At 47.8% G+C, this 24,566-nt stretch overlaps 1 protein-coding gene and 2 long non-coding RNA genes across 3 annotated transcripts in view; 1 reads left to right on the forward strand and 2 right to left on the reverse strand.

Moving 5' to 3' along the window:
* The window catches only part of LOC101522773 (zinc finger protein 260-like), a 793,789-nt gene that overhangs the window by 348,849 nt on the left and 420,374 nt on the right, over positions 1 to 24,566 (forward strand). The window lies entirely within an intron of this gene.
* Positions 1 to 24,566, reverse strand: part of LOC131482749 (uncharacterized) — a 145,117-nt gene that overhangs the window by 52,537 nt on the left and 68,014 nt on the right. Inside the window, exon 2 of the long non-coding RNA XR_009247260.1 lies at positions 8,213 to 8,350. This is a non-coding gene — a long non-coding RNA (uncharacterized LOC131482749). The remainder of the gene's footprint in view (positions 1 to 8,212; positions 8,351 to 24,566) is intronic.
* Positions 14,653 to 24,566, reverse strand: part of LOC131482750 (uncharacterized) — a 77,904-nt gene continuing 67,990 nt past the window's right edge. Inside the window, exon 3 of the long non-coding RNA XR_009247261.1 lies at positions 14,653 to 14,733. This is a non-coding gene — a long non-coding RNA (uncharacterized LOC131482750). The remainder of the gene's footprint in view (positions 14,734 to 24,566) is intronic.

Raw genomic sequence — 24,566 nt, forward strand, 5'->3', positions numbered from 1 at the left:
CAGGCTGGTACAGCCTCTATGGAAATCAGTATGGAGAATATTCAAACAACTCAAATTCAACATACCGTATGATCCAGCAATAGCACTCCTAGGAATATATCCAGAACAATTGTTATAAGAGAAACCAACATGCACTCCTATGCTCATAGCAGCACAATCAGTAATTGCAAAAACATGGAAGCAACCAAAATGCCCATCAGCAGAGGATTGGATAAGAAAGCTATGGTTCATCTACTCCATGGAATACTACTCAGCTATTAAAAAAGACAAAGTGCAGTTCTTTGTGGCCAAATGGGCCAAACTGGAAACCATAATGCTAAGGGAAATGAGCCAATCCCAAAAGGTTAAATACCACATATTTGCCTTAATTTAAGATGATATGATGTTATGTATAACATGTTATGTTATGAATGCTATATGTTGTGTATAAACTAAAATTGAAGTGTAGGTGAGGTGGTCACAGAAGGTGGCTGGGAACTCGCATTTACTTTTAACATATTGGTTACTCATTACTATGTCAATTAATTCCATGGTGATGTAAATTTTTGCTGATGGTATGTTGGAGCTTTCAATTGACTGGGATGATACTCTGCTGGCTCTGTCTTCAGACCAGAGAGGGTATACCTAAGAAGCCGTTGAACTTGACTGGACAATAAGATGCTGGACTCTATGTTTGGTATACGCTTGAAATGGGGGAATCTCAACTGAACTGGAGCTGTGGTTATGCAACAAGGTGGAGGAATCCACCATGGTGGGAGGGTTTGGGGAGGGGTGGGGAGAACCCAAGTACCTATGTAACTGTGTCACATAATACAATGTAATTAATGAAGTAAAATAATAAATAATTAAAAGAAAAAAAAAAAAGAAAATCAAATGTTTTCAGAGACATCTGCCTTCTACCCATTCCACCCTATCCTATAAGAAACAAACTCAATGCAAATAATTTGGGCCCAGCACAGTGGGTCAGTGACCAAATCCTCACCTTTCATGAGCTGGGATCCCATAGGAGTGCCAGGTTGTTTCCTGGCTGCTCTACTTCCCTGCCAGATTCCTGCTTGTGGCCTGGGAAAGCAGAAGAGGAGGAACCAAAGCCTTGGGACACTGCACCAACAGGGGAGTAGGAGAAAAGGCTCCTGGCTTTTCTTTTTCATTGAGGTCACTTGGAGAGGGAACCAGGGCACAGAAGATCTTTTTCTCAGATATAGAGAGAGGAGGAGACAGACAATAAGAACTTCTGTCTGCTGGTTCACTCCACAATTGACCACAAAGCCTGGAGCAGAGCTGATCTGAAGCCAAGAGCTAATTTTTAGTGGCTGTGAGATATACAGAGAGGAGGAGAGAGAGAGAGACAGAGAAAAGAATCTTCCACTCACTGATTCACTCCTCCAGCAGCTGCAATGGCGGAAGCTGAGCTGATCCAAAGCCAGCAGCCAGAAACTGTTTCCTGGTCTCCACGTGGGTTCAACATTGCAAGGCTTTGTGCCATCCTTGACTGCTTCCCAAGGCCATCAGCAGGGAACTGGATGTGAAATCCAGCAACCAAAACATAGACCGACACCCATATGAAATCTTGGCATATGCAAGTACTTTAGCCACTAGGCTACCATGCTGGATCCTAAACAGTGATCTTGAAGAAAAAGGTAAATGATTTGAGGAAGCACACAAGGGAATGATCCACTATGAATTGGAATCAGAGAGTGCCCTGAATGCATTGGGGGAGAGCTCAGCTCCATCTGCCCACCCAGAGACCAGAAAATTTTACATCAGCAGTTCTCAAAGTTTCCCTTACACTGAAAAAAAAAGAAAAACAATTCCTGCTTCTTTTCAGATTATCAAGAACTGACATGTGATCCTAACAGTTTAGAAATGATAAAAACAAATGATACAGAAAATATCACTCATTTTCCCTCCTCTCAGAAATTGTGCTGGAATTCTTCTGCCCTGGTTCAAGCTGATGCCTACAACACCACCATCCCACATCAGAGCACTGGTTTGAGTCCTGGCTCCACTTCCCATTCCAACTCTCTGATAATGCTCCTGGGAAATGTCCCTGTACCCACGTAGGAAACCTGCATGAACCACCTGGTTCCTAGCTTTAGCCAAGCCTAACCACGACTGTCCTGGTCAACCAGGGAGTAAAACCAGCTGATGGAAGATCTCTTTCCCTTTGTTACCATGCCTTTCAAATCAATCAATCTGTCATGCCTTCAGTGGAGGGTCCTTTGCTCCCTGGACTGTGACCTCCACAAAGGTGCAGGTGCCCACCAGCATGGCCTGAGGTAGCCTTGGGTCAAACCCTGGGCTGGGTCACAGCAGGCTGTGGGATGAAGTCACACAGGAAATGGCACCACGAGTCCATCTTGCAAGCACCACCAGAGTAAGGGTGAAGAGTCACCACATCCAGCCATGCATAGAGGCAGCAAAGGCAGGGGCCACAGAGCAAAAACAAAGGACACTACACACAGGGAAGCTGGACCCACTTTTTAAATTATAGCACTGATGTTCAGGGGTTGGGATAGAGGGGAAGGGGAGGAGAGGGAGGGAAACAGCAGGAACCCTGGAATACTCCAGTCCCTGACCCAGTGGGAGGAGCAGGGGGTAGAAGGAAGCAGGCTCTACCACTGCAAGAACCCTGTCCCCAACTTGGCCCTGAAAAGCGGGTGCAGTAGGGATGTGGGAGATTCATGGTGGGTGCAGGGCAAGCAGACCTGGCTCTGGAGCTGCAGGCAGGCAAGCAGCCTGATGCAGACACCACGTCACTGGCCAAGCCTGCCTGGTCCTGGAGCAGCAGGCAAGGTGCTGGGAGGACTACAGGTGCAGGGACCCTGGCTGTGCCCCCAATTCTGGAGCAGATATAATGGATGCTGGGGGTTGGTGGAGCACTCATGGAACAGGTCTGGCCCTAGAGCAGAGGACTGGGCAGCAGCTAAGCCCGCCTGGTCCTGGAGTGGCTTACAGGTAGGCTGGGAACCTGGGAACACTTTTTCACAAGACAGGAAATAGGTTGTTGCAGTGTTTCGTGTTGATTTCCCTACCACACTAGCCTGCTTTGCCCTGCCGCAGTGGGAAGGCTATGGTGGCGGACAGGCTAGAAATGAGTGTTGTGGCGCCGAGCCCTCCTGGCCCTGAGGGAGATTCTAGGCAGGCTAGGGGTGTGGGAGATGACACTGGAGGGTCTGGTGAGGTAGCAGAGTGGGCATGTTGTGGGGCAGGGGATCAAGGCATGCAGACTGGGGCTGCAGGGTCACTGGCTAGAGGCCTACCCTGGAGTGGCTGGCAAGCACACTGCCTGTTGAGGCAGCGGGATCAATGGCTGCCCTTCTTTTTCCTCTCCTCCCTGCAATTCAGTCTGGCCCTAAAATGGAGGACTACAGTGCTTCGGGAGCAGGAACACTGGCCAGGATGACTTGGCTATGAAGCAGATGGCAGGAAGAGAGGCGGCTCACAGTGCATCTGCTTGTCTACCTTGTCCCTGAGAGAGCGGCCAGTGGGTGACTTGGGCTCCGGCCTTACTGCCATGACCCACTGGCTCTGAAACACATGATGTGTATACTGGGGGCACATGTGGATACCAACCAAGCAGCACGTGGGGCTGAGCGGCCTGCCAGCTAGGGCTGAGGGGTGCACTGGCCTAGGTGGCTTAGGTGATGTGGCCCTGGAGCAGATGCAGTGCATGCTCAGGACTGTGACATACTGTCTGAACTGGCCTGGCCCTAGATCAGCAGTAGGGGGCAATGGTGAGGGAGTGTTAGATGTGCGTGGAGCACAAGTTGTGCCCACCTGATCCTGGAATGGCTTTCAGGCAAGCTAGGAAAGAGGGGTGGGGTTAAGGGGAGCAGGGTTGTAGATGGAGTACACATATGTCAGCTTGGGGGCACGGGAGATACTAGCTAAATGTGCAGCAGTGGTCTATGAGCTGCTGGCAGGGCAAGCCAACCTTGCCCCGGAATGGCAGGTGGGCAAGCAGCCTGTTGGGGGTGTCAGGTGACTGGCAGAGCCCACCTGGTTCTACAGCAGCAAGTGGAGCAGCTGGGCAGGTGTGCTGGGGTTTTGGGCAGAGTGGACCTGGCCCTGGAGCACTTCGAGGCCTAGAGGTGCAGGGGTCATCAGACTGGCCCTTTTAGCTCAAGAGCAGGTGGCAAGTGGGCAAAGGGAGTGGGGGCACCATCCAAGCTGGCCAGGCCCTGGAGTGGCCATCCTGGGGCGCGTTAGAGATGCAAGACAGGTGGCAAGCACTGGCTGATTCTACCTGCGCTTGAGATACCTGAGGCAAGAAGGGACAGGTGGGTTAGAGGTGTCTCTCTCCAAGCAAGTCTGTCCCCGCAGCAGGTGACAAGGCAGGAGTGCTGGGGAAGTGTAGGTGCTGGGGGTGGGGGGAACTGGTGTTGGAATGCAGGCAGAGTGTGGTGCATGAAGGCTGGGGTCCATGTACTCTATGCCAGGAGGCCTAGCACCATCCGGGACAACAGGTCATTGTGTCGGGTAGGGTACAGGTGCAGAGGAGGCAAAACCAGCCCAGGATACTGAGCATGACAGTGGCTGGCAGGCAAGAGGCTGTCTGAAGAACTAGATGGCTGAATTGGCCTGCCATACAGTTGTGGACTGGGCAGGTGTGCTACAGGATCATTGGGGATGTAGGCGGGAAGGGGGATAGCCTAACAGCCTGGGCCTGGATCCAGCACCTGCAGGTTGGCAGGGTATACCTTCTGTGGGGGGTGGGTTGCTCTGGCAAAAAATGACCTAGCCCTAGAGCAGCCTGCAGAGTGACAGGGTGGGCTGAGAAGTGGCTCAGGGGACACCTGTAGAACTGTATTGGAGCAGGCGAGGACGGCTGTAGGCAAATGGGGTGCTGGCTGAGACCACCTGGTCCTGGTGCAGTGGGCTTGTGGGAGGGGACATGCTAGAGATTCACTGAGGGCCAGCATAGCCCAGCTGGGACTGGAAGGGCTGGCATGCAGGTTAGGGTTGTTGGGGACGCCGTCAGAACCTCATGAGCCTGGAGTGACATGCGGGGCGTGCTGGCATCAGATGCAGCTCACAGTGGCTCAGCAGACAGGCCTGCACCCCTGCCTAAGTGAGCAAACTGGAAATCAAAGCACCAGGACATGACAGAGAATGAGCTCTGGGAAGCAGCCTGCTTACACTTCACAGGGAGACCCACACTCAGCAGCTTCCCCACGTTCCCAGGCCTTGGGGATCACTCTTACTGAGGACACAGTGCCCAGGGGGCTCACTGCACTGATGGAGAATCCCAAGCAGCCAGAAATGTGACAGTATGGACCTGAGAACCCCTCACAGCCTGCAGTGTCTCCTCCAGCAATTAGCTCTGCTGACACCACATATTTAAGGTTAAGTGTTGGGGCCTGGCAGCATGGCCTAGTGGCTAAAGTCCTCGCCTTGAAAGCCCCGGGATCCCATATGGGCGCCGGTTCTAATTCCAGCAGCTCCACTTCCCACCCAGCTCCCAGCTTGTGGCCTGGGAAAGCAGGAGAGGACAGCCCAAAGCTTTGGGACCCTGCACCCGCGTGGGAGACCTGGAAGAGGTTCCTGGTCCCGGCTTCGGATTGGCGCGTACTGGCCCATTGCAGCTCACTTGGGGAGTGAATCATCGGATGGAAGATCTTCCTCTCTGTCTCTCCTCCTCTCTGTATATCCGGCTTTCCAATAATAATAAAATCATTAAAAAAAAAAAAAGATTAAGTGAAGGCTGTGGCCTCTGTAATTTTTTTTTAATACCAGATGTGTTATGTTTGCTTAGTGCCAACTTGTCACCAACAACTCATTATAGAACAATTCAGTTATTTCACCATCTGCAATTAATACAGGCCTCAGGGTCAATGCTCTATCTCTATACACAGATGCAGGTTAATTTTAGTGAACAGCAGGTGTCAGCTCTTTCGGGTCCTTTGTCCCCTTTAAGAAGTTATGTAGGGGGCACAGCTCAATATCCTAGCAGCTAAAATCCTCCTCCTGCATGGGCTGGGATCCCATGTAGGTGCCAGTTTTAATCCCAATGACCCTGCTTCCCATTCAACTCCCTGCCTGTGGCCTGAAGCAGCAGTGGAGGACAGGCCAAAGCCTTGGGAACCTGCACCTATGTGGGAAACCCAGAAGACGCTCTGAGCTCCTGGGTTTGGATTGGCACAGCTCAGGTCTTGCAGTCCCTTCAGGAGTAAAGCAATGAACAGAAGATCTTCATCTCTGTTTCTCCTCTCTGTGTATCTGCTTTCCAATACAAATAATAATAATAATAATAATAAAGTGAAATTTCAAAAAAGACTCTTATCCCAGACATTGAGCACAAATGGTACTAACTTTTTAGTGAACAAATCAAATACACTCACATTTTTTTATTACCCTTTCTGCCACCAGAATTAGATCACTGCAAATATTCACGGAAATAACTTATGAAACCAGTCACAAATACGCTCACAAATTGAGAAGTGTTGTAGCCCACCAAAATTTCACCTTCACAAAGATCCTTTGTTGGTACAAATTATCCTCTGACTAAACCAACTTGTGGCTGCAAACCGAAACTGCTGTGTTATCCCAACCTCACTACCCTAGGATTTACCTGGGCCTTTGCCAAGGTTTACTCCCTAGCTAGCCAAGGCTGACAGAACCCAGAGTGCATCAATCATTTCTTTAGATGACATTCATATGGAGTTCTGGATGGGTAAAGAATATGTTAATGCTTCGAGGGGCGACCTACATAAAACAGATGGACCACTATAGATGCCCTCCAGTTTTAGGGCATCAGCTGCCACTCTGAATAGCAACCACCAATCTACTGCTCTTTCAGGGGGGAATGAGAGAGGAAGAGGATAAGATAGCCATTTTTGTTTGTTACAAACAGTTTTGAAACTCAGACACACAAAAAGAGTGTAGTGAGCACCATGTAACTGTTTGAATGAAGGATTAAAAGTTGAGGAGTTTCTAACAGCTTCCTTCAGTTTTTTCCTTATTTACTGGGCAGAATTTTTCATTCACTCTCTCACTTCCCACATGCCTGCAACAAACACAAGACCTAAAATAAGTTAGATTTAACACTGGTATCCAAGCCACTGTCTGTTGCCTCCCAGCCTGGGCAGTAGCTGCACACTGCATTTGCACAGAACTGAAACCCAGGCATTCTGATGGAGACACAGGAGTCCCAATGTCATCTTAACCACTGTCACACACACACCCACAGGGCAGTGATGCCTTCCTGTGCTGTGTCAGGTGGGCATTCACTGCCTTTTTCTCATGCCTATTGTTCACAGCAAACAGTTCTTCTAAAGAGCTAATCCTAAAAAAAAAAAAGAAAAAATTGTCCAAATCCTGGCTGTCAGCAGATATTTGGGAAGGGAACTTGTGGGAAATATTTATTTCTGTTACTCAGCTATTTAAATACATATTAATAAAATAAATCCATCTTGCAAAAAAAAAAAAAAACAGCTAATGCTTATTCTGTGAGATAGAAAAAAGACAACTTACTGAATTGTATCTTGGAGGAAATGGTGACTCCAGTTGTGATTTATCAGGGCAGAGAGCAGCACTTGGCATTGAGGCAAGAGTTCTGGATATTCACAGATTTATTCCCTGCCTTAATGCTCTCTGCTGAACTGATTTATTCCCTCTACAACTCATGGCAACATTTAATCCCAATCATGAAAACTTAAGCCAACACATGACAAAATATCAGTAGCTATCAGGATAAATCAGTAGTGCTGTCTTAACAGCTCCTTCGGCAGGCAGGTTTTTCTAGAGAAGCCCCTTTGCGTGAGTCCCCGTGCACTCCTTTGGCTTGTCTACAAGGTACCTGTGCCACCCAAGGCCTCTGCCAAGCACAACACCAGCACCACATGTGCCCCTCAACCTTGCAGCAAAACTCCCAGGAAAACAAGGCTGTTTGTTCTAACTGCTGGAGTCTGTGCTGCTCTGGTGTCAGCAACAAGAAAACTGACCCAGACCCTTAGGAGAAGCTTCACTGACGACTGAGCTGGGGCTCGAGACGCTGTGGCTGAAATCCGGAAAATCAGGGCAAAATAGAAACAAATCTTGCCCAACATGACGGTGGAACTGTCCCTGGGCACTCCCCCTCCTCACTGCACAACGGACTCAAGTGGGAGTCCTAGTGTTCAAGGTCAGTGCTGCAGAGTGAGGACCCCAAGGGCCCCCTCCCTCCCGCCCGGGGGCCCCAGGGCCTCAGGAGATGCTCTCACACACTCACCCTTCCCAGCTTCTGACCAGTCGAGGATCCTGCAGAGGCTCCTGCGGGGAGGGAGCTCACAGGGCAGCACTGGCTCAGCCACCTGCGCCTCTCCACCAGCACAACCAGCAACGTGGCTATGGCGGGACCCACAAAAACCTGCCTGCTTCAACGGCTTCCTGGGCGCGCCGGATTGGACCGGGCCCACGACTACGTATGACGTCACAATGCGCAGCCAATCACAATCACAAAGCAAGAAAGTCACAGTCAGGTAGGATTCTGGAGGGAGGGGGAGTGCGGGGCGGGGCTTCACCTCAGCCTGGAAGGGGACTCCTCTCTCGCAGCTTGAGCCTTCCAACAGCAGGGGCCGCTGTCGCCTCTCACATCAGTCCACCTCAGATACACCTCACTGAATATTCCATAGCTTCTGGGACTTTTCTTTACATTGGCTTTTTTACCCAGTAGTTCAATTTTTAAAATGCAGACCTGTGCCCGGCGAGGTGCCCTTGAAGCTAAAGTCTTTGCCTGGAACACAGCAGGATCCCATATGGGTTTCGGTTCTAATCCCAGCAGCCCTGCTGCCTGTCCATCCTGCTTCCTGCTTGTGTCATGGGAAACCAGCTGAGCACAGCCCAAAGCCTTGGAATCTGGAGGATTTTCCTGGATTCTGGCTTTGGATAGGCACAGCTCCCGCTGATGTGATCAATTGGGGGGTGTGAATCAATGGACAGAATATATTCCTCTCTGTCTCTCCTCAACACTGTATATCTTACTTTGCAATGAAAATAAGTAAATTTTTAAATATATATATATATAACTGAAGAATATTTGAAAATATAATATAAATTAATCTTTTCAGCCTCATTTCTCTGACTGTTGTTCAGTTCCTGGTCTGTATTTTTTGTTTTCATAGTGTTTCATATCTGGTTCTTATTAGTACATAGTAACTTGATGGTATATATTGATCTCCTGTCCAGAAATCTAGCTTGATTCTCTCGATTTTCCAACAAAAGGCCCATTAGTCTACATTGATAGTTTTGTGGCTTAAAACATGACCATTCTGCTACAACTTCCTTTCGGTCTTTAATTTTCTGATTACACATTCACAGCAATGTATAAGAGACAAAGTGTGAAGAGGGCTTGTCCAGAATCAATCGAGCAAAAGAAAACCTGCAGTGACATATGTAATTCATATTTCCTATGTTATGTTATGTTATGTTATGTTATGTTATGTTATGTTATGTTATGTAATGTATTTTTGTAACTTAGTTTCCACAATTTATGGCTTTTGGTTTCTGTTTTAAAACATTTCTTTTAGAGATGTTTTAAAAATGATTGTTGGAAAGTCCGATATACAGAGAGGAAGAGAGACAGAGGAAGATCTTCCACAAGCTGATTCACTCCCCAAGTGGCCACAAAGGCCAATGCTGCACCAGTCTGAAACCAGGAGCCCAGAGCCCCCTCTAGATCTCCCATAGGTGTATAGGACACCAAGGCTTTTGGCTGAACTCAACTGCTCTTGCACTCCACAAGCAGGGAACTGCATGGGAAGCAGGGCTGCTGGGATTAGAACTGGTGCCCCAATGCAATCCCAGCACATACAAGGAAAGCAACTAGGCCTTTAGGCTATTACCCGGGACCCTATTTTAATGCATCTTACTCCTAAGTATTTCAGAAAATCCTCTCATAATCTTGGGAATGATTACAAGTTTTATGAAGGATGATGTTTATATCTCAGAAATGGACTAATTGAAAGGCATTTCTTTCTTAATGACTTACTATTTTTATTTGACATTTACTTATTTATGTGTTGTGGGCTGAGGAGTTGATTTACATTCCTTAAGCTGAGCACTCAGGAATCAGGCCTACAGCAGTAGCACCTAGCCTTTGCAGACTCTTTGGCGTCCTATTGTCCTGTTGATGGGCTTGGGGGAAAGAGGAGATAATATGGTAATAGAGAGGCTTGTGGAGATGGCTCTGAGAGATGGCTCCCAGCACTTCTAACACCATCATGGTCTCCGTGTGTCGGTGCTTTTCGCTCGGACATTCGCCGTGCCTACTATGCCAGCTCAGCTAGCTGCGACATTTATGTATTTATTGGAAAGACAGATTTACATAGAGAAGGACAGACAGGAAAAAATCTTGAATCCATCTGCTGGTTCCCTTCACAAGTGGCTACAACAGTCAGGACCACATAGATCTGATGTCAAAATCCTCATCCAGGTATTGTATGTGTGTGCAGGGTCCCAAGGCTTGGTACCATCCTCGACTGCTTTCCCATTCCACAGGCAGGGAGCTGGATGGGAAGTGGAGCTGCTGGGTATGAACAGGTACCAATACAGGATCCCAGCACATAAACAAGCCCAGGATTTAGTCATTGAGCCATCGTTCCAGACCACTATTATTTGTTAATTTTGCTAATGAATTGCCACAATGGCTGGTTTTCACTAAATGTAACACAAACTTAAGACTATAAATGGACCCCACCTACTGGGCTGGTTATGTGATATGTTCTGTGTTTCTTCCTGGGTTTTAGAAACTTATACAAGGCTTACTTGCCTTCTCATGTCTCGAACCACAGCCCCCTCCTGAGGTTCTTGAGCTAGGCCTATTCAGAGGTTGCTTCACGGGACCCAGCAAGCACGCCATGCACTCTAGGGTCACGTCATCCAAGCCACCTAGGCCAGTACAACCTGCACAGCACCATTAGCTCACAGGCTGTGCAACCCCAGTCACTGTTTGCTCCAGGGTAAGGCAGGTTCAGCTAGCATCACACACCCCACACCCCAACTCTGGGCCTGGGCCTGGGCCTGGGCCCTATCAGACAGCATGCAACCTGCCTACCAGGAGTTCCAGGGCTATGTGTGCTTGAACAGTGACTCCACCCTGCTCATTGTCCACTCCTGAGCCAAGAGGGCTTAGCTGGTACCCCTGTGTGTGCCGGGCACACACACTACTGTGCTCCAGGGACAAGGGTCACAACATCAAGCCAAGGACCAAAGGCGCCCACTGGCAGCTTTTTCCAGGGCCAGGCGGAAGCAGCTGGTACACTCTACACCCACTGTCCTCCCACCATCTACTTCAGAGCCAAGTTATCCTGGCCAGTATCCCTGCTCCCACAGCACTGCAGTCGTCCACTTCAGGGCTAAATTTTGCTGGGGAAAGGCTGTACCTCTAACATGCTCCCTCTGTTTCCCCACTTGCCCATCCAGGGCCAGCCTTGGTGAGCCAGCGCGAGTGCACCTTTAGCCCAAGCACACTGTCACACTGTCCACCATCTGTTGCTGAGAGCCAGTCAGGCTCAGTGAGTGAGCCTGCTCCCTCAGTGCTGGGTCCATTCTGCCGGCCACCCTGCCCTGTTGGCCATAAGCTGCGTGCCTTCAGTTCCTCCCCCCCACAACATGCCCACCGCATCCAATTACTTGTCCTTCCACTGGTGTGTCCCACATCCATAGCCCATCTGCCCCATCAGCAGCTCAAGGCCAGACTGGCTCAGCCAGCAACCTGCTCCCTCCAACAGCTGCTGACCCACCAGCCACTTCCAGACTGGGACTGCTCAGCTTTGTATTATTAACGTGTTTACTTTCCAAAGTTCCAGGAGAGGTGAGGCCTAGCAGTAATGGAATGTGGGCAGAGAAGGCAGGGAAATGTGAATTTCTGAGGCCTTGTAAGTCTGTCCTGGCTGTTCACTGTATGTCTCTTAGGATAACTTATATTACTGGGGAAGCTGGGACATAACTCTTTAGATTAACAGAAAGACATCTGGGTAATGACCATTTCTGCCTCTCAGGCTTTCCATTCAGACTGGATTGCCACACAGACTTGGCATTTGTTAATTTTTAGTGGGCCCTGTTATCACCAAACTTGGTTAATAAAAACTCCTTAGTACACCCTAGACTTGTCTGGCATGATCTTGCTTGCACCCCACAACACCATCCTGGAGATAAGCTGAAAGCTGAAGCGCAGTTCCTTTGACAGTGACCCAGAGACGAGGTTAGTGTGAGCCACATCTCACTGCGTTTGATATGACAACAGCTGTGAGGGATGATTAATATGCTGATTCTATCCCTGTGTTCCCTCCCCAGAGGAAGGGAACAGGAAGGACATGGAAATAGAGGAAGACTCTGTTCTCACAGTTCAAAGGGGCCAGGAGATCCAGTCTGACTCCTGACACACTACTCCAGAACCTTCATGTCCACAACCGCCCTCTGCTTGCTCCAGGGCCAGGCAGGCTAGGCCAGCCTCTCCTTTCATTAAGCATGCCTGCCGAACATCCTGCTTGGCACTTAGGGACCACGCCAGCTCAAGTGGTGTCCACCATGTCCCCAGCCTACCTGCTGGTGGCTATAGGGCCAGGCCAAGTAGAAAAGCATCCGCAAGCCTCTAACATGCAGGCCCTCCAGCCCTGCTCACTGCTTGAGGCCTAGGCCAGTTCTGTGGGCCATTCACACACACACACACACACACAAAGCAGTCCACCAGCTGCCCTGTTTGCATTTTCAGCTCAAGGCTGGCTCTGCCAGGGACCCTGCCACCCCTGTCCTCCATCTTGCTCCTCAGGGCTGGCCTCACTCTCCCTGGACCCACAGTTCCTCTAGAATTCCTGCCTTGGTTGCTGCAGTAGGCACAAGTCTTTTGGGCAGGGAAAACCTGTGCTTCTAGCCTGCCTGTCACGCCTCTCTCAGGCTAATCCAGGTGTCTCTGCCTGTCATTCCAGGGGCAAATCTCATGATCACCTCTCTGATAAGCCTTGCTGCTGCCAGGTCAGATGGGCCCAGATGGAACTTTTCATGCTCCCATCCTGCTTGTCAAATGCTCCAGGGTTTGGAAGGCTGTGGTACCATCCTTTCAACCCCCACATGCCTGTAGCATGCCTGTCCATCTGCCCCATCAGCAGCTCAAGGCCAGGCTGGCTCAGCCAGCAACCTGCTCCCTCCAACAGCTGCTGACCCACCAGCCACTTCCAGACTGGGACTGCTCAGCTGCCAACCCCCTTGGTACCAAATGCCTCTGATTGTCAGGACTGACAGCATGCCTGCTGTTCTAAGGCCAGGACAGGCTATTTGTGCCAGCATACAAGCACTGCATCCTGCAGGCACTGCACTCTTTCTGAAGCTCCAGGTCCACCTGGTCTGCACCCACCATGCCTCTAGCACTCCTGCCAGTGCCTTTAGCACCAACCTCCCATGCGTCTGCTCTAGTGTCAGGCCAAATGTCACATCTCCCCCAGTTTGCCCACCTGCCACCACCTGCTTCAGGGCCACACAATCCCTTCCAACATCCTACACACCCAGCACAACTGTTCTGCTGGCCCGCTTGCTGTTGAAGTACCAGACTGACTTGTATGGCAACTCCAGGCCCAAGCCCACCTGCCAGCCTCTCCAAGTCCAGATGTGCTAAGTCAGCCAAGCTGCCACCCCACCACCACTGCCCCAGTACACAATGCTATCTACTGCACTACGAGGGCCTCAACCTGGCACCTCCAGCAATCTAGCTAGCCAGACCTGCCTCATTCAGCTGCCCGAGGACCAGGCACAGTCACCCAGGCACTCAGCTCCCCCAGCAGACTGCTGGCCCACCTGCTACTTCCCCTATGCCAGTCACACATCTAGCAATCCTACCCTACCCATTTCTAAAAGGACAGACTGGCTGAGCTGGCCACCCCAGGACTCTAGCCTTCCCAGTCTGTGGTCACGGCCACTGTCACAGTGCCAAGGCAATTTGGGCAGCACCCCCTCTGCCCTCGACTGCCAGCCTGCCAGGGATAGGCTAGTACACAAAAATGAAATCCCTCATCCCATTCCACCCCACATTCCCTGCCTGCCTGAAAACCTCTCCAGGGCCAGGCCGACTTTGCTGGTACCCAGTCCACTGCTGTAGGAGCAGATCAGTTCTATGCTGCTCCACAAGCCTACAATACATACTCTATATGTTCCAGCATCGGGAGCATAGCTGGGGTCCCCTCATGTCTAGCCTGCCCACTGCCCTGCCTCGTGCTCAGGACCAGGCAGACTTGGCCAGTGACATGGTGTCTGCTTCAGGCCACTGACTTGCCTGCACTCCAGAGCCAGCTCTGTTCACCCTGTGCCCACCGTGCATCTCCAATGGCCACCATAATTGCTACTCCAGGTCCAAGTTGAGGGCTGTGTTCTTCCAGGGGTAGATCCTGCTTCCAGCCCCCAACTCTGGGATCAGATGCTAGAGTCTTCCAGGGCCATCTTGCTTCCCTCCATCGCCCCCCGTCCTATTCCATAACCACCCGTTGTCTGGGCTATGGTCTTCCAGAAGTGTGTCCAGCATCCCTGTGGGGAGTTTCCTCTATTTTTCCTCTCTGGTCCCTGCCTTTGCTGTCCCTCTGCATGGCTGGATGTGGTGACTCATCACTCTTACTCTGTTGGTGCTTGCAAGATGGACTCCTGTTGCCATTTCCTGTGTGACTTCATCCCACAGCCTGCTGTGAACCAGTGCAGAGTTTGACCCAGGGCCAGCTGCACACTCCTCTCTGCCTGTCTCAGGCCATGCTGGTGGGCACCTGCACCTTCCTGGAGGTCACAGTACAAGGAACAAGGGACCCTTCACTGAAGGCATGGCAGATTGATTGATTTGACAGACATGGTAACAGAGGGAGAGAAATCTTCCATCAGCTGCTTTATCAAATATTTCAAAACGTTGTGGTATTACAGTGAAGTATTGAGGCCATTAGCATCATCAACAAAGAGATTGGTTGCAAAATGTCTTAGTTAAGAAAAAGATCAAACGATATGTTAAGATTTCAGAGAATCTTAATGGTGGAATAAACACCACCAAACTGATTGACGGTAAAGACCCTGAATCAAAGACACCAGCTTGGACCCAGCAAAAAGGCCTAGTGGCTAAATCCTAGCCTGGCATGCCTGGGATTCAATAGGGGTGCTAGTCTGTGGGTCAGCAGTTATGTTTACCTTCCAGCTTCCTGCTTGTGGCCTGAGAAAGCAGTAGTGGTTGGGTAACAGCCTTGAAACTCTGCACTCATGTGGCATACCTGCAACAGGCTTCTGGCTCCTGGCTTCAGATCAGCTCAGCTTTGGCTGTGGCTGCCACTTGGGGAGTGAACCAGTGGATGGAGGATATTTACCTGACTTTACAAAAAAAACAAAGCAAAACTCATGATGTCACTGATATTCTCCCATAAAATACACACATTCTCTCAACCTCTCTTTACATACATATGCATATTTAGTAGGGAGTCTGTCAGATAAGGAAACACCTTGATCCAAAGGGTTCAAAATGCAATGGGAAAGGGCCTGATGAGGTGGCCTAGCAGGTAAAGTACTCACCTTGAAAGCTTAAGGATCCCTTATGGGCACCGGTTCTAATCTCAGCAACCCTGCTTCCCATCCAGCTCCCTGCTTGTAGCCTGGGAAAGCAATCAAGGTTGAACCAAAGCCTTGGGACCCTGCACCCACATGGGAGACCCAGAAGAGCTCCTGGCTCCTAGCTTTGGATCGGCACAGCACCAGCCATTATGGTCACTTGGGGAGTGAATCATCAGACGGAAGATCTTCCTCTCTGTCTCTCTTCTCCATGTATATCTGAATTTACAATAAAAATAAAATAAATCTTTTTAAAAATGCAATAGGAGAACAGTTACATATGTTTTTTCCCTGCTGTAGATGTGCACATCACAAAGATCCAGACTGGACAGCACCAAGTGGCCCATCAGGCTCTGTGTTGGCCCTTCTTGCACTGGCACAGCACTACCCACCATTACTGGAGACTTTAAGCGAAGTTCCAAAACAACAGCTTCTGTACAATCCCTCTGAGCCTTTACTAATGCTCCACCAGCCTCACCACCACAGTTGTTCTGCTCCTCTAAGACAATTCCTTAAGACTGACTGCAAAGCCTCAGCACTATCTTGTGGCCATTATAAAGCACAGCAAGGAGGAAGAGGAGAGATTGTATGGGATAGAATCTCAGACTGTGGCAAATCACTTCATCAGCAAAGTATCTGATGTTATAATACACTGTACTCTAGGCAGGCATCAGGCCCCACTCTTCAGTGAAGAAAGCTGCAATCGAAGAACTTTTCAGCTGCACACTCGAAGGCCTGGACTGAACAAAACACAAGCAAAACAAACTGCTGGAACTGGTTGAGGAGGAGGCAGGAGAGAACTACTTAACAGGCCACTGCTGCTACAGGGTTTCTCTAAGAAGTCAGAGAGGACTTTGCATGTTTGCTTCTGTGAACCAGTTTCTTTAAACTTCTGTAGGTGCAGAATAAATGAGGCTTCACTTCCTTCTGCTACAGAGAATAGCTAGACAAGGAGGACAAAGGTTTCAGTAAGGTACCCTGAGGTTCAAAATCCCAGCACTAAGTATGTACAAGCTGAGTAAATTATCTAATTTAGTAGGCAATTCCATTTCTTTAACTGTAAGTTAGGGATACCATCAAATACTTAATGTGGCTATTGGTAGTGTTAATGAGATAATACAAAGAACATGTTTGGCTCTATGCATGATTTGCACCAAGTCCCTTTTCATCTAATTTATTGTTTGTGCTTCCGGAGATGGGCATTGTGGCACACCACATAACGCTGCCGGCTGCTTGAGGCACTCACTTCCCATATGAGCACCTGTTCAAGTCCTGGATGGTCCACATCTGATGTAGTTTTATGATGTGCCTGAGAAAGTGGTGGGGAATGGTCAAGAGCTTGGCCCCTGCACCCATGTGGAAGGCCCTGAAGAAACTCCAGAATCTTGGTACTGGACCCTGTTTCAACCATTGCAGCTACTTGGTTTGAGGAGAGAATTGGCACATGGAAGACCCCTTTCTTTATCCCTTCCTTTATTATTACAAATACAAGAATAAATTTAAAAATTCTGACTTTAGCCTAGCGGCTAAAGTCCTCGCCTTGAACGCCCTGGAATCCCATATGGGCGCCGGTTCTAATCCTAGCAGCTCCACTTCCCATCCAGCTCCCTGCTTGAGGCCTGGGAAAGCAGTTGAGGACGGCCCAATGCATTGGGACACTGTACCCGTGTGGGAGACCTGAAAGAGGTTCCTGGTTCCCAGCTTCGGATCGGCGCGCACCAGCCTGTTGCGGCTCACTTGGGGAGTGAATCATAGACGGAAGATCTTCCTCTCTGTCTCTCCTCCTCTATATATCTGACTTTGTAATGAAAATAAATCTTAAAAAAAAAAAAAATTCAGAGCCCAGCTTGGTGGTCTAGTAGCTAAACTCCTTGCGCCTTGAACATGCCAGGATCCAATATGGGTGCTGATTTTAATCTTGGTGACAGTGGAGGACAGCCTAAAGCCTTGGAATCCTGCACCCATGTGGGAAACCCAGAAGAAGCTCTGGCTATTGGTTCAGATTGGCTCAGCTTTCTGACCATTGCAGTTGCTTGGGGAATGAGTCATTGGCTGGAAGATCTTCCCCTCTGTCTCTCCTCTCTGTGTATCTGACTTTGCAATAAATATGAATAAATCATTTTTAAAAAACTCAAATTTTAAACAAAGGACTCTTAAAGGAAATTTATGCAGTTTTTCATCATATCCATTTGTATGTTTCCCAACACTGCCTCATATGCATACATTTAAAATGCAAAATGAGCTCATTATTGTCTTCTTCATACTTCAGTAATGTTGAAGTACTGATCCTGCAGCCACTTAGAAAGACAGGCTTTTGAAATCCTAGGATTCTTCCTGCATTTCATATTTTGTTTTTATTTGCTGCTTTCTAGTTAACTGACTTTAGAATGAAAAGAGTTCATTCCTCTGTTCTACATATAGAAAAGGCATCTCCTCTTGAAAACCTCAGGTATAACCAGCTTTTACCTAGCCATGCTGCATCTGAATTTCAGAATGTTGGGCACTCACTAGTATTTCATAAACATGCAAACGTTGGAAGACTAATTTAGTAAAATTCTCACTACTGGGCCCACCATGGTAGCCTAGTGGATCAAGTACTTGATCTGCATGCATTAATTTCCCATATGTGTTATGGCTGCCCCACCTCTCACCTAGCTCCATGTTTGTGGCCTGGGAAAGCAGTTGAGAATGGGCCAAAGCCTTGGGACCCTGCACATGTGGGGGGGATCCAATAAAGGCTCCTGTCTCCAGATCACTTCAGCTCTGGCTTTTGGAGAACTACTTGGAGAGTGAGCCAGCAGATGGAAGATTTGTATCTCTGTCTGTCTTCCTTTCTGTAAATCTGACTTTCCAAGAAAAAAATTTAAAAACCTGAAAAAATTTTCTCATTACCAAGAACTTACACTTTTATGAGAAATGCACGTCTTTAAATACACCTAGAAATGAGTTTGTACAAAGTCAGGAAACAAGAAATGTTATCTTTTACCACCAGGGTGTGTGACCCAGAAAGTCAGTTGGGCTGTGTCTTGGTTTCTTCATTTGAACAGTACACACACACACACACACACACAATCACTAAGCTCTCATTGCATTGAGGTGATGCAGCCAAAGGAACCCTGGGAAAAGCTAGCACCATGCTGTTAATATTTTCTACCCCTAAACTCTGAACAAATATCGTTATGCATTATCCATCATCCAATATTTTATGTCAGTAAGAACATACAGTTCCCGACACCATGACAATATGTAAGGCACCATCTGCAGCACCGGCGTTCTATGAGATGCTCCACTTATGATTCAGCTCCTTGCTAAGGTACTTGTGACCCTGCACCCACATGGGAGACACAGAAGTGCTCCTGGTTCCTTGCTCCCAGCTTTGGATCGGTGTAGCACCAGCCGTTATGGTCACTTGGGGAGTAAACCATCAGACAGAAGATTTTCCTCTCTGTCTCCCCTCCTCTCTCTATATATATCTGATTTTGCAATAAACGGAATCTTTAATAAAAAAATTCTTATCATAATACATGTAAAGTAGGGCCTGGCGGCATAGCGCAGTGGTTAAATAATTCACCTTGAATTCACCGGGATCCCATATAGGTGCATGTTCTAATCCTGACAGCTCCACTTCCCATCCAGCTCCCTGCCTGTGGCCTGGGAAAGCAGTCGAAGACGGGCCAAAGCTTTGGGACCCTGCACCCACATGGGAGACTCAGAAAAAGCTCCTGGCTCCTGGCTTTGGAATGGTTCAGCTCCAGCCGTTGCAGCCGCGTGAGGAGTGAATCGTTGGAAGGAAGATCTTCCACTCTGTCTTTCCTCCTCTCTGTATATATGCCTTTCCAGTAAAAATAAATACATCTTTAAATGCAAGATCACATCAATAAGCTCATATGTAATAGCCATGCTGCACCTAACTAGAGAATGTAGAAAATGGTCCAATAAATCAAAATCAACAAACCAAATATATCACATAAACAGGATGAAGGAGAAGCATCATTAAAATCATCTTATAGAAAGCACACAATGAGTTTCTACACTTATTTTGTAATAACATATATGTAAGTTGAGGTAACCTACAAATATATAAATACACCCAAATACACCTCAGTTGAAGTACATAGAAATAAGCCTCAACAAAACAGTATCCACAGTAACAAACCTACAGCCATCACACAACTGAATGCCAAAAACCAAAAGCATTTCCTCTAAGATATGTAACTAAATTAGAATTTTTATTATTATCTAATTTAATATTTACCTAAATAAGGTAGGCAAGGAAAGGAAATAAAAGTCACAGAAATAAAAATGAAGATGCAGACCTTATTACATGGTTTCTCATTTATGGAACTGTACAGTGATGGAATGTTGGGGTCTACCATATCCAGATGTGGGGGTGCAATGCAACATATATCCCTGCTTCCAAACAAAATATGGACTCCCAGTGAAACTGCTGGAAATGTGTAGACAATGGGATGCTGAATGATTTGACATTGTCTGTACCAGCAATGTTGGGTCACACTTAAATAAGAAGCTGATGGAATTTTGACTCCATATGAAGGACTATTCTATTATAGCTACATGGGAAAATCCATAGGAGGGTGAGAGTTTTGGGGTGGGGAAATCTCAGTCTACAAGCAATGGTTACCATTAGATTCAAAAATTCAAAATAAAAATAAGAAAATAATGAATACTAAGTTAGTTTTGATTCCAGAATAAAAAAAATATATTTATTTTTATTGGAACGGCAGATATACAGAGAGGAGGAGAGACAGAGAGGAAGATCTTCTGGTTGATGGTTCACTTGCCAAGTGACTACAATGGCCAGTACTGTGCAGATCCAAAGCCAGGAAGCCAGGAGCTTCTTCTGGGTCTCCCACCTGGGTGCAGGATGCAAAAGCTTTGGGCTATCCTCTACTGTTTTTCCAGGCCATAAGCAGGGAACTGGATGGGAAGCGGGGCAGCCGGGATTAGAACCTGTGCTCATATGGGAATCTGGCATATTCAAGGTGAATTCTCTAACCACTATGCTATCATGCCAGTCCTACCTTTAATTCTAGATTTCCACTGAATTTGTTAACAGTGAAACCTAATGAATGACAAGAGACTGTATTCAGCCATTAAAAAGAACAAATTCCAATATTTTATCTGGGCTTGGCGCTCCGGGGCGGTGCATGTCCCATTCACCCAGCTGCCTAGAGGCGAGAAGGTCTCGCCTTCCCCACCCACTAGGAGCCCACCACGCGCTCTGCCCTGCGACTTTACCTTTGCGCCACAGCCTGTTCCCGCCCTGACTCTAGAAGCATCGGCATGCGAAACTGGTGCGGACCCCGGGGTCGGAAAGACAGAGACCTGGGAAGGTTGCATAGAGGTCCTGGCTCTGCAGACTCGGTAGGGAGCCTCGGGTGACCCCGCCTATCCTTGCACAAAACTTACAAACCCTCCTGGTAAACAATTTCCGACGTTTCCTTTTCCATGCCTACTTGCTGGTGCTTTTCAGAAAACGGGGCAATTGCTTTTCTGGAAACCCAGATTTTTTAATTTATATATATTTATTTTCCAGAAGGTCTCCACTGGATTTGCGCTCCCAAAGTGACTGGGTCCCTGACTGTCCTTCCAGCCCCTCCCAGCTGAAAAGCCCCTCAGAGGCGGTCTTGGCAGTTCTCTGAAAATTAAGTTTACCCAGGTCTCCGCCCCCGCCCTAGGCTCCACCCACCCCAACCAGAACATTTTTTTGTTTTTGTAAAAGAGGTGGGTGAAGTTGTGCATAAGTTAGCTTTTGGGCCCCAGCTTTAGGAAACAAACAAACAAAAACAAAAAACAAACCTGAATGGGTAGGTGGTGGCACCTCCTTTGAAAAGGAAAAGCCCCTTTCTGCTATTTCTATGGATGATATCTTAAACTGTCCCAACCATAGTCCCCTTAAAAAAAAAAACAAAAGAACAAATTCTTATTTGTTAAAAAATAGAAGAAACTGGATATAAAGAAATAAAAAATGTAGAAAAAACTAACATGTTTCTGTATATAAATGTCACAAAAGAGCTGCAAATCTAGAATGGTGATTATTACAGGTTGAGAAGAGTGAGGCCTGAGGATAGGAAGGAGGAAGAATTGGTAATAAAGAAAGTGAGACAGAAGGAACAAGATCCAGTGTTCCATCCCAGTGTGTCATAACTACAGTTCACAACAGAATAAGCTTATGCAGGAAGCTGAAATGGAGCACCCTGTCTGCTGTAAAAACAACGATAAGTGGAAAGGGTTGTTACCTGGTTTACTTAGCTTATGAAGCACCTAAACTTAAATACTACACTGAACCCTATAATAGTATTCAAGTACATGTTGATCAAAATTCTGTGGAAGTTTTTTTTTTTTTTTAAAAGATTTATTTTATTTTTTTAATTACAAAGTCAGATATACTGAGAGGAGGAGAGGAAGAGAGGAAGTGGAGCTGCCGGGATTAGAACCAGCGGCCATATGGGATCAAGGCGAGGACCTTAGCCACTAGGCCACGCTGCCAAGCCCAATTCTGTGGAAGTTTTAAAGATCAGAATCATCTCTTCACACTAAAAATGATCAATTCAGAAGAAATTAAGCACCCCAGCTCTAGGCAGATGCCTAGTTTGCATTGTACCTAGGTAAGTGTTATACCAGTGTGAGAAAAGGAGCTAACATCCAGTGGGAATGCTAGGCCTGGTTAATACCAGCATGTCACCATAGCTGCACAATCCTTTTTTTTTCTCCTTTTCTTTTTTTAAAGATGTATGGGAGAGACCTCAGAGCTGTGTTGAAGGAGGTGTCAGTAGTGTGGCTGCTGGGGGTAGCCAAGTCAGCTCGGACTCAATGCTTGGAGCACTAGCAACAGTCACCGATGCCAAGCGGTGAGTGAATCCTGGGCTTGCGGGCTGTCAGAGCACCAACTGGCACCAGACTTCACTTGCTGGCCACCCAAGGGCAAGCTTTGGAGTCTTGGGGTATGGAATTACTCCCTAGGGACATTCATGGATAAGGCCACTGTATGTGTAGGTAATGAATGAATCCTGAGGGACTCCCAATGACAGGGCAACTGTACTTGCAGCTAAGTGAGGGGACAGACATAGTGGTTTGGAGGGGAGAGCTGTATGGGTCTGAGACATGGTGGTTTGCAGGGAGAGACCAGAAGCACTTTATGGGTCAGCCTGATACACCAGCCCATATGGGAGTCCTGAGTAGGGATTCTTAGTAAGGAATATTGCTGACCACCACATGCTAGTCCATGCAAAAGTCAGGGCTGGGGATCTGTCAGACAAGGCTAGATCCCACTGCCTGACTGAATGTTGGAACAGGGATGGGTCAGGTTAGGCAGGGCTATGGCATCAGCACATGAGAACCAGGTCCAGGTGTAGATTCTGTGGGGGAAATGTGGGCCTAAACCTGTGGAAATAGAAGTCCCACTGGTTAGATCGAGAGCTGGGAGCGTGATGGGTTGAGCTAGGTGTGAACATAGGACCTGTCATCACTCATGGGCACAAACACCGAGAATAATCCGGACAGGTAAAGGTCCAGGCTGCAGCATCAGCATCAGCATATGCATCCTAAAATAAGGTGTGCAGCAGGCTGGTGACAGATTTCACTGTGCTTGGAATGGCAAGATTGGCAGTAATTCAGAACTGCTGAAATATCAAAACCTCATGAGCAGGACCCTCAGAGCATGCCCCACATCAAGGATTAGGAGATGGTTGGGAGGCTGGGTGTGCTCCCTTTATCTCCTCCCTTCCTCCAGATACAAGAAGGAAAAAAAAAAGAGAGAGAGAAAATGTGGAAATTTTGATCTCACCTAACTTCCTGGAGCTTTGACCAACCTAAACAATTATGTAAAAATCACCAAAAATAAAAACAATTAATTAAAAAAGAAGAACTTCAATGGTTTCCTATCTACAGAGTATAAAGTATAGTGTTTTTTTAAGTTCCTTAAAAAAAGAAAAACAATACGGCCCGGCAGCATGGCCTAGTGGCTAAAGTCCTCACCCTGAACGCCCCATAGGATCCCATATGGGCGCCGGTTCTAATCCCGGCAGCTCCACTTCCCATCCAGCTCCCTGATTGTGGCCTGGGAAAGCAGTTGAGGATGGCCCAAAGTTTTGGGACTCCGCACCTGTGTGGGATACCTGGAAGAGGTTCCTGGTTCCCAGCTTCATATTGGCGCAGAACCAGCCATGGCAGTCACTTGGAGAGTGAATAATATTTGAACGGAAGATCTTCCTCTCTCTCTCTCCTCCTCTCTGTATAGCTCACTTTGTAATAAAGATAAATAAATCTTAAAAAAAAAAAAAAAGCTCCTTTAAAAAAAAATATACTTACTTAAAATTGAGGATTACAGAGCAACACTCAAGGCCAGCCAGGCAGAAAGATCTTCCCTCCACTTGTTTACTCTCCATGTGACCACAAGAGGCAGCCAGCTCCCGGACAAAACCAGGAGCCTCAACTCGATTCTGATCCTCCACAGGGGTGCAGGTGTCCAAGGAACTGACACATTTTCTGCTATCTCCCAAGCACATCAGCAGGGAAGTAGATCAGAAGATGAACATCAGGGACTTAACTGGTCCTTATATGGAATGCTGACATTGCATGCAGCAGTGTAACATGTTATCCCAAAACATGCCAAAAGGATTATTTATTTTTGCTTTTTTTGTTGTTTTGGTTTTTTTTAAAGATTTATTTATTTTTATTACAAAGTCAGATATACAGAGAGGAGGAGAGACAGAGAGGAAGATCTTCGGTCTGATGATTCACTCCCCAAGTGAGCCGCAACAGGCCAGTGCTGCACCAATCCGATGCCGGGAACCAGGAACCTCTTCCAGGTCTCCCACACGGGTGTAGGGTCCCAAAGCATTGGGCCATCCTTGATTGCTTTCCCAGGCCACAAGCAGGGAACTAGATGGGAAGTGGAGCTGCCGGAATTAGAACCAGCGCCCATATGGGATCCTGGGGCGTTCAAGGCGAGAACTTAAGCTGCTAGGCCACACTGCTGGGCCCACAAGGATTATTTAAAT

This window comes from Ochotona princeps, chromosome 20 (genome assembly GCF_030435755.1).
Source record: "Ochotona princeps isolate mOchPri1 chromosome 20, mOchPri1.hap1, whole genome shotgun sequence".
Classification (NCBI taxonomy): Eukaryota; Metazoa; Chordata; class Mammalia; order Lagomorpha; family Ochotonidae; genus Ochotona; species Ochotona princeps.